Source organism: Triticum dicoccoides, chromosome 4B (genome assembly GCF_002162155.2).
Source record: "Triticum dicoccoides isolate Atlit2015 ecotype Zavitan chromosome 4B, WEW_v2.0, whole genome shotgun sequence".
Taxonomy (NCBI): domain Eukaryota; kingdom Viridiplantae; phylum Streptophyta; class Magnoliopsida; order Poales; family Poaceae; genus Triticum; species Triticum dicoccoides.
In genome coordinates this window covers 206198688-206207900 of record NC_041387.1, presented here as the reverse complement: position 1 = coordinate 206207900, position 9213 = coordinate 206198688, and the positions used below count along the sequence as shown (strand labels likewise).

The 9213-nt window shown below is 49.0% G+C and overlaps 1 long non-coding RNA gene across 1 annotated transcript; it reads left to right on the top strand.

The window, feature by feature from the left end:
• The first annotated feature begins 791 nt into the window (after positions 1-791).
• On the top strand, positions 792-8709 carry LOC119293545. The gene is made up of 4 exons (XR_005143103.1): positions 792-885; positions 3635-3639; positions 6142-6145; positions 8696-8709. It is a non-coding gene; the product is annotated as an uncharacterized LOC119293545 (long non-coding RNA).
• The last annotated feature ends 504 nt before the right edge of the window (positions 8710-9213 follow it).

Here is a 9213-nt window from a genome sequence, read left to right as displayed (position 1 = left end):
GCCCCAAGGGGAGGGTCTCGCCCTACGTCGTCTCACCTCCTCCACCTGGAGGAACAGGAAGACCGTCTCCATCACCTCCGGCTGGTGGAACCAAGTCTCTGCTTCCAGGTCTAGGGCTAGACTGGGGGCTCGGCATACGGTCCTCTACACCGTTCCCACCAAGGCCGACCTCTCTGTGCCCTTCAATGACCCGAGACGCCGGAGCTTTTTCAGGGAGCGATGGACGAGGGTTTACGTCTCCTCCTCCCCCTCCCTGCTGGCCACAACAAAAGCGAGAGGTCAGTAAGCAAAAATAATTGGATATACGCAAGTTATTTGCAAAAGAAATCATCCTTACTCTTTTGCAATAAGCATGTAGTCCAAGTTGAACTCCATGGGAGGTGAGGGCTCCCTTCTCCTCTTCGGGGGCAGAGGGGCAAAGCTCTCCGGCAGTTGCGGCACCTGGTGCGGAGCCGAGGGACCACACAAAGATGAGTTCTGCGAAGAACTTGAACTCGATCTGGAACCTGTGGAGGCCAGATCGCCTCCCCGACCACTCCACCACGAGTCACGTCGTCGATCAGTGCGGTGTCAAGCCGCAGAGTGATTAAGTGGCAGCCATTCGCCACATGGTAGCCATCCTATGGCGTGTCAGGCAAGCAGGCGTGGAGCTGGCAAGATAGCCCGGCAAGCCTTGCCAGACAACCAATGATGTGACATTAAGCAGCGCATTAAATGCGCACTGTCAGCCTGCAGAGTTAGGTATGATAGAACTATTTGCTATCAAAATAGTGTCCAAACACTAATTTGCCACTGTCTACCTGAGACTGTCCCTTGGCCCGCGGGTCTGACACAAGGTTAGAATCTGAGCTCTTCCAGAGTGGTATCTCACTGATGGCTCGGGCCGTGGTGACCCCTTAACCTATAAATGGAGGCCCATGGCAACGGTTCGAGGGGTTGGAAAGTTAGATCACCCACACCCCCATACATGCGTAGCCGCTGCCGCCCTGAGGCAACCCTTCCCGGGCAAGTGTACTGTGCACCACCACTACATTTCCACCATCAATCCACTAGAGAAGGAGTAGGGTTTTTACGCCTCACGGCGGCCCGAACTTGGGTAAAACTGCCCGTGTGATCTCTGCCGCGCTGCCCCATGTTGGTCTGCTCTTTGTGCAAAGCGACTCCCCCCTCCCTCGCCGAACTAGCAAGGGGCCCTCCTGGTCCCATAGGTGGCCATGGTTTCCCGCAACATTGATCATGCTACCTAGCCCATATTTCGGGTACACCTTTCAACCAATGTTTATTTGTGTATGTTTTTCTCGAGCATACACCATTATATCATTTGATCTGACAAATGGTATCTCCTTGTTCACATAATTGTGGAAATCCTTCTTTTTGGAAATCTCGATGGTATGTCGCTGAGTCCATCAACCACCTCCTCATCCTCTACTTGGTTTAATGATGAACTCTTGTTTCAGAACACACTTCCATAGTTCATTTCCCGAGAATCTTACAGTGTCTTCTCGTCAATTTGTGTTGCACCTTTTCTTCTCAGGCATCCTGACACCAATCAGATCTGAAACTCGGTCGGATATGATGGTTGGAACATTTTCCAAGGGTCACAGTATTGATCTTTATATAACCTAGTAAGATGATGTCATGCCTAGAACACCTGGCCGGAGGACATATTAGTATAGTATCCACTTTTGCTATGTACCCATTCTTCCATGAGGAAATTGTAAGACTTATTCCGTAATTGTTCCTGATGAATCCTTTGAGTATCCAAAGTCTGACCTTTGCTTGAAGAACATGTCAATTGTATCTCGAAGCATGTCTGTGGTACTTCAATTTTCAATAAGAACATTTGAAGCCCAATGCTAAATTTTCTTTATCAATTATCCTAACACCGTTGTATGGGTATTATCATGGAATTCCTCTCCCATTACCTAAATGGTTTTCTACTTTCTATCCTGTCATGGATATCATGCTCTATTTGTCCTTGGGAAGGATATACCCCGGAATTATGTGTTTAAACACATTTTCCCTCTCCATTGTTCTGTTTAATCTAATGATCACATTTTCCTTTCCATTGTTATGTTTAACTTTTCTTGTGATCTATATGATCTAAGCAGTAATATTCTTCTCGCTTTTGTAAACACCCCTGTGTACAACTCTGTCAGTGAGATCTTGTTACTATTGTTCATGACATTCTGGTAACCACCGACGGACGAGAACCTTGCCTATTGGTCCGCCTTGTTCTTACGAGTAGGAAAATGGTTCTCTTTGTCCCTTTCCCTTGGTACCATTGTGCTGCCAACATATCTGACAGGCCATCCTCTGGCATGCCTTACCATCATGACCGTGCAAGATGGCAGCCTCCCCTTTCCACTCTTAACCCACATGTTGGGCCCATAACCCACAGTTCCACAGGATCAAAACCTGACTTTCCTGTACCCCCTATTTCCAAAGTTATTCCTCATGCTTGGCTTTGTATGTAATTCACGGGCCACCTTCCTAGTGATCTATTCTGTAATCACACACAATACCTATCCCCATTGCTTTGAACCCCTTTCATGCCCTGTTTCAGGCATCGAACGATTGCCTGCCCGCTCGAAACTTCGCATGGTACCTTCTTACTTTGCTCTCGACATTTTCTTAAGTTTCAATTCGAGAGATACTTTCTGCCACCTTCCGCGAGTTATCTACCAGATAAAAAACCTTGTAGAGTTCCGTTCTTCCGAAGCTACTCCTTATCCTTTTCGTAAGTACAATGAAATTACCGAAGAAAGGATGAAGACTTCTTCATGATGACCTGAAACAGAAAATGAAGACATCAATGTAACGGATCGACCTCTTCGAGAAGAAAAACCCAGACCGAGAATACTCGCTAGAATTTCGTAACCCGGACCTTCCCCCATGACTCCACCTCTTAAATCTCGGGACGAGATTTCTTGTATTGGAGGAGATTTGTAATAACCCTGTAGTTAAGCTACAGTAATCACACACAAATGGTGCCATGTCATCATGATTACTATGCAAACTGCCACTTGTTCGGAATCAAAGTCAAAGTCAAATTTAAATAACAAGTGAAATTATAATTTCTTCGAACAGTAAAACTAAAATGTTCACAATATTATATAAATTCCCTTGATCATTGTCATGTTGATCCCAACATTATTTGACCCACCAATTAATTCCTAGGATATTAATAAATGGCCCAACAACAATTTGTTTTGCCTTTTCATTTTCCAAAAATAGTTAAACACTTCCAAATGCTTTGAGATTTTTGTTACCATCTCAGAATATTTCAATGCATTTAATGTCTCAAGTGGCACATTTTTACAGAAGTCTTTTGGTGCTAAGACTAATTGAGAACAGTAGCTAAAATGAAAAAGAAAAAAATAGTAAAGAGAAAGGGCAGGGCATACCGGTTCACCTGGGCCTCTACTCAGTAGAGGCCCAGCCCATCCGCACTCTTTTCTCCTACCTCTATTCACCATGGCACCGTGGGAAACCGCATCGCGTCTGAACCGCAGATGAGCCACGCGTCTCTTATCCGGTGCTTCCTCGGCATCCTACAAGGACCCCCGCTACCCGGGATGAACCCTAGCGTTCCTTCCCCTCTCGACTTCTTTCTCGCCCGCGCGAGGCTGAGCCGCCGTCGCCGCGGCCCTTGCTGCCGGCACGCCCATCAACGTTCCCTCCAACCGAGCTTGCGCCTGGAACGTCGCCTGGCTCCCCACCGTCGGCTGGGAGAGGCCACTCAAGCGGGGGCGCCCCCAAGCGGCCGAATTGCCGATCTCGTCCGTCGGCCACCGTCGCATCTCCTCATCGACCTACGTATCCTCGACCATCCCCGAGCCTCCTGAGCAGCCCTACGAGTCCATGGCGAGCTCCTCCTCCACCCCTTGGTAGCCTCCTGTCGAATCCGTCACCATAGACACCATACACCGCCGCGGCCGAACTCACCTGAGCTCGTGCTCGCGCCCATAGCCGTGCTCTCGCTTGTCCTGCTAGCCAGCCCGCGTGCGCCCGCGCATGCCTCGCTGCTGCCTTGGCTGCTCGTGCCCTCGCGCCACGTGCGCCCGCAGCTGTTTGACGCCAGCCACACCTGCTGCTGTCGTGACCTCGCAACATGCGCCCCGCCTTTGTTGGCCGGAGCTCGCCGCGCTTGCTACTACCCGCAGCTGTGCGGCCGCCCCGCGTGCATTGCGCCTCCCCTCGCTGGCCAGCGCGCCCTACTGCTGCCGCCTGCATTTCACCGCCGCATGTCGCTGCACAGCCGCCGCCATCCTGCTAGCCGTCTGCCCCGCGCCGCTGCCCTCCTGGACACGCGCACCCGTCCAGCTACCTCCGGCCGTCGCTCCCCGCAGCTGGTCCCCGCTCTGCCCTGCGGGCCAGCCGCGGCCGGGCTTGGGGTCGTTCACACATGTACGCCTCGGTGAGGCCGGCCTGATCTTAGATCAGGGCCTTTATATATATATATATATATATATATATATATATATATATATATATATATATATATATATATATATGTATGTATGTATATATAACCCCCTCCTAATTAGATTAGGTAATAATCTAATTATGCCATGAAGTAGTTTAGTTTATCTACTAACCTCCCTGTTAACTATTATTACTAGTTAAAAATAAAGGCAATAAAAAAGGGAAGAAGAAGAACAGCCCTAGTCTATGACATATGCCCCCCCTTCAGGTTGACCAGTCAACATTGACTGGTTAACCGCTGATTGTACCTGCTGACTCAGCCCTTGCCCGCACCTGTCATCCTAATGGGCTAGGCAGCTGTGTGTATAGAAAGTAATTCGGGCTTTTTAAATTCATTGTAGAAAACATTAAAACTTTAAAACCTTAATATAAAATAAATCATAACTCGGATGAAAATACTTTGTACATGAAAGTTGCTCGAAACTATGAGACAAATTCGAATATGCAGTCTATTCATCGGCCGCACGTCCCTAGCATAGCGAACCTGCAACAATCCACCTCTGGGTCATCTTTCAGAAAACGTCAAACACCGGTAATACTTTCCCGGATCTCCCCCCTTTGCCGATATCACCTACTACCACGCTAGGGCACACCTAGCACCGCTCATTGTCATGACATGCATCGTCATGCATATGTTTGCATTCTATTTATTGTTTCTTCCCCCTCTTGTCTCGTTAGACACCGAGACTGACGCCGCTGCTGCCCCGATCGACTATGGTGTTGATGACCCCTCCTTGCCAGAGCAACTAAGCAAGCCCCCCCTGATCAACCTGATATCGCCTATTTCTTCTCTCTACCGCTTGCATTAGAGTAGTGTAGAATGTTACTGCTTTCGGTTAATCCTATTCTCTTGCATAGCCCGCCTTTGCTACTACTGTTGTTACCTTTACCTGCAATATGAAATGCTTAGAATAGGATGCTAGTTATCATCAGTGGCCTACATTCTTGTCCGTCTGCCATGCTATACTACCGGGGCGTGATCAGTCGGGAGGTGATCACGGGTATATACTTACATACATATTATACATGATACAAGTGGTGACTAAAGTCGGGTCGGCTCGTAGAGTACTCGCACGTGATTTGGATATGGGGGCTGAAAGGACAGGTGGTTCCATCCAGGTAGTGGTGGACCTAGGTTCCCGACGGCCCCCGAGTATTACTTTGATGCGGATCGACAGGGCAGGTTGTGACCACTTAGGAGACAGGTGGGCCTGGACCCTGGTCGGCGTCCGTGGTTACATCAAAATAACCCGCTTAATGAGATCTTGGTACTTGATCTGAGTCTCGCCACTAGCCTATATGCACTAACCAACTACGCGGGAACAGTTATGGGCACTCGACGTCATGGTATCAGTCGAAGCCTTCTTGACGTCAGCGACTCAGCGGTGGGCGCCGGGTTGGACCGTGTAATGCAACTTCCTTTGTAATGGAGGTTGCTAGGTCTGCTCACCGGCCGCCCTCGCAACGTGCAGGTGTGCAATGGGTGATGGGCCCAGACCCCTGCGCGCATAGGATTTAGACAAGTGTGCTGACCTCTCTGTTGAGCCTAGGTAGGGCTGCGGCGTGTTGATCTTCCGATGCCGGGCATGACCATGGAAAGTGTGTCTGGCCAAAGGGATCAAGCGTGTTGGGTAATGTGGTGCACCCCTGCAGGGAAGTTTATTATTCGAATAGCCATGTCCCTCGGTAAAAGTATGACCCAAAGTTGTACCTCGACCTTATGACAACTAGAACGAGATACTTAATAAAACACACCCAGACAAGTTCGAGAGACAACCCGGTGATCGCTTTCTCACAGAGCGACGAGGGGAGGATCGTGAAAGGATCGAGAAGAGGTGTCTGGAGGGGGGGGGGCGATTAGACCCTCAACAACCAAAGTTGGCAGTTTTAAAGTTTTTCAAGTTGAGATGGTAGATTAACACAATTTCAAGCATACACAATACAATTCAAGCAAGCATGCAAAGAGTATATGAGCAGCGGAAAGTGAAGCATGCAACTTGCGAGAAAGTAAAGCGATGGGATTGGAGTGTGCAAACACAATTGGAGACACGGAGATTTTTGGCGTGGTTTCGATAGGTGGTGCTATCGTACGTCCACATCGATGGAGACTTCAACCCATGAAGGGTAATGGTTGCGCGAGTCCACGGAGGGCTCCACCCACGAAGGGTCCACGAAGAAGCAACCTTGTCTATCCCACCATGGCCATCGCCCACGAAGGACTTGCCTCACTAGGGTAGATCTTCACGAATTAGGCGATCTCCTTTCCTGTGACGCCCTCGATTCAATCATACACGCAAATGTGTACGATCAAGATCAGGGACTCATGGGAAGATATCACAACACAACTCTAGACACAAATTAAAATAATACAAGCTTTATATTACAAAGCCAGTGGCCTCGAGGGCTCGAATACATCAGCTTGAATACAAACGAGTCAGCGGAAGCAACAATATCTGAGTACAGACCTGATTTAAACAACTTTGCCTTAAGAAGGCTAGCACAAAAGCAACATGATCGAAGAGGCAAAGCCTCCTGCCTGGGAGCCTCCTAACTACTCCTGGTTGTCAGCGGTCTCCATGTAGTAGTAGGCACCAGCGGTGGCATCTGGCTCCTGGGCTCCGACATCTGGTTGCATCAACCGAAAAGAAAAAGAAAGGGGGAAAAAGGGGAGCAAAGCAACCGTGAGTACTCATCCAAAGTACTCGCAAGCAAGGATCTACACTACATATGCAACATTATCAAAGGAAGGCTGTATATGTGGACTAGGCTGCAGAAATGCCAGAATAGAGAGAAGGCCTAGTCCTATCGAAGACTAGCATCTTCTGGAAACCACCATCTTGCAGTAAACAGGAGGGAGTAGAGTACCATAAAGTAAAGCAGTAGTAGTGTTATCAACCTCGGCCAGAGATCCTTTCTTGACTCCCTGCAAGAAAGAAATCCCAGAGCCATACTATCCATTTCTCATCTGAATCAAATTCTCATCAAAAGTATCCAGTTCTAGTTGTATCGATCGGGATACAACTCCGAATGTCCGTTACCGTAGGATAGACTATCAATAGATGTTTTCTTCCCTGCAGGGGTGCACCAACTTACCCACCATGCTCGATTAACTCCGGCCGAACACACTTTCCTGGGTCATGCCCGGCCTCGGCCAAACAATATGCCACAACCCGACCTAGGCTTAATAGAGAGGTCACCACGCCGGACTAAACCTATGCCCCCAGGGGTCATGGGCCATCTCGCCTGGAACTCCTGCACGTTTCGTACGCGGCCGGTGAGCAGACCTAGCTACCTCCTTCAAAAAGGCAGGTGCTTACCAGTCCAAACCGGCATGCGCCGCTCAGTCGTTGACGTCTATTAAGCTTCGGCTGATACATACGACACAGAACACCCATACTATGCCCACATGATGGTTAGTGCTATCAGGCCAGAGGCCCCTCGGATCAAATATCCAAATCGCAGTGGATTAGGAATGCACGGTAATAAGCAGAGACTCACGAAAGATGTGACCCTATTGCACCATCTCGAGGACTTGCGACAAGGGCTAGGAATGCCCGGCCACGCCTTGTAATTATCTCGCGGGCACCTTCCATGTCAACCCGTCTCCACATCACTCGCGGGTACCCCTCAGGGTCGACCCGCCTTTCCAAGTAACAGTTGTAAAATCCAAGTATCCGTGTGTCCAAACATCACGGGGAAAACCCGAGGAATCACCCCCGGTGAATTCCACTCGATGTAATCATCAAGATGAACGTAAGAGGAACCACCCCCGAGGTTGACACTTGAGGGGTTGCACGATAGAGTTGTATCGGAAGTGGTTAAGGCGGAATCACCCTCGATGACCACGACCAAATAGCTACACTCTAGGGTTAACATCAGAAGTGTTGTAGAGGTCTCACCCTTGGCACTCAATAGTAACCCAGTAGTGTCGAGCAACTAAGGGGAAAGTGATGTGCGGTGCCGGGGCCTGGTCTTCGATCTCGTTGATCGAGTCTTCTGATAATCTAGCGGGGGCAGTCGGGACAAAGTGGGGGTCTCTGATGAGTCTCTACCCAACCTATACTAAATAGTTTAGGATAAGCAGGTAAGATAACAATAAGCAGGTTACAAAAGTAGGTTATGCATCAGAATAGGAGCAATCAATTCCAGTAGCAAAATCTAATGCAAGCATGAGAGAATGGAATGGGCGATATCAGGATGATCAAAGGGGGGCCTTGCCTGTAAGCTCCGCTGAAAAGGGAAGAAGGGTCGTCGTCGACATAGTCGATCGCAGGGGCAACATCAGTCTCGGGGTCTACTGGAGAGAAGAGGGGGAAGAAACAATAAATATAAAGCAAACAAAGCACCATAAATCATAACATGGAAATGCGCGGTGTTAGGGGTGAACTAACTGTAACGCCCCGGATTCGATGCGCCAGGTGTCTTCTAGTTTTTCGCCATCATTGCCATGTCATTTGCTTGCGTGTTGCATTTTATCATGTCATCATGTGCATTGCATTGCATACATGTTCGTCTCATGCATCCGAGCATTTTCCCCATTGTCCGTTTTGCAATCCGGCACTCCTATGCCCTCCGACATCCCCCCTTTTGTCTCTTGTTGTGAGTGGGTGTTAAACTTTCTCAGAATGGCCCGAGGTTTGCCAAGCGGCCTTGGTATACCACCGGTAGACCGGCTGTCAAGTTTCGTGCCATTTGGAGGTCGTTCGATACTCCAACAGTTAACCG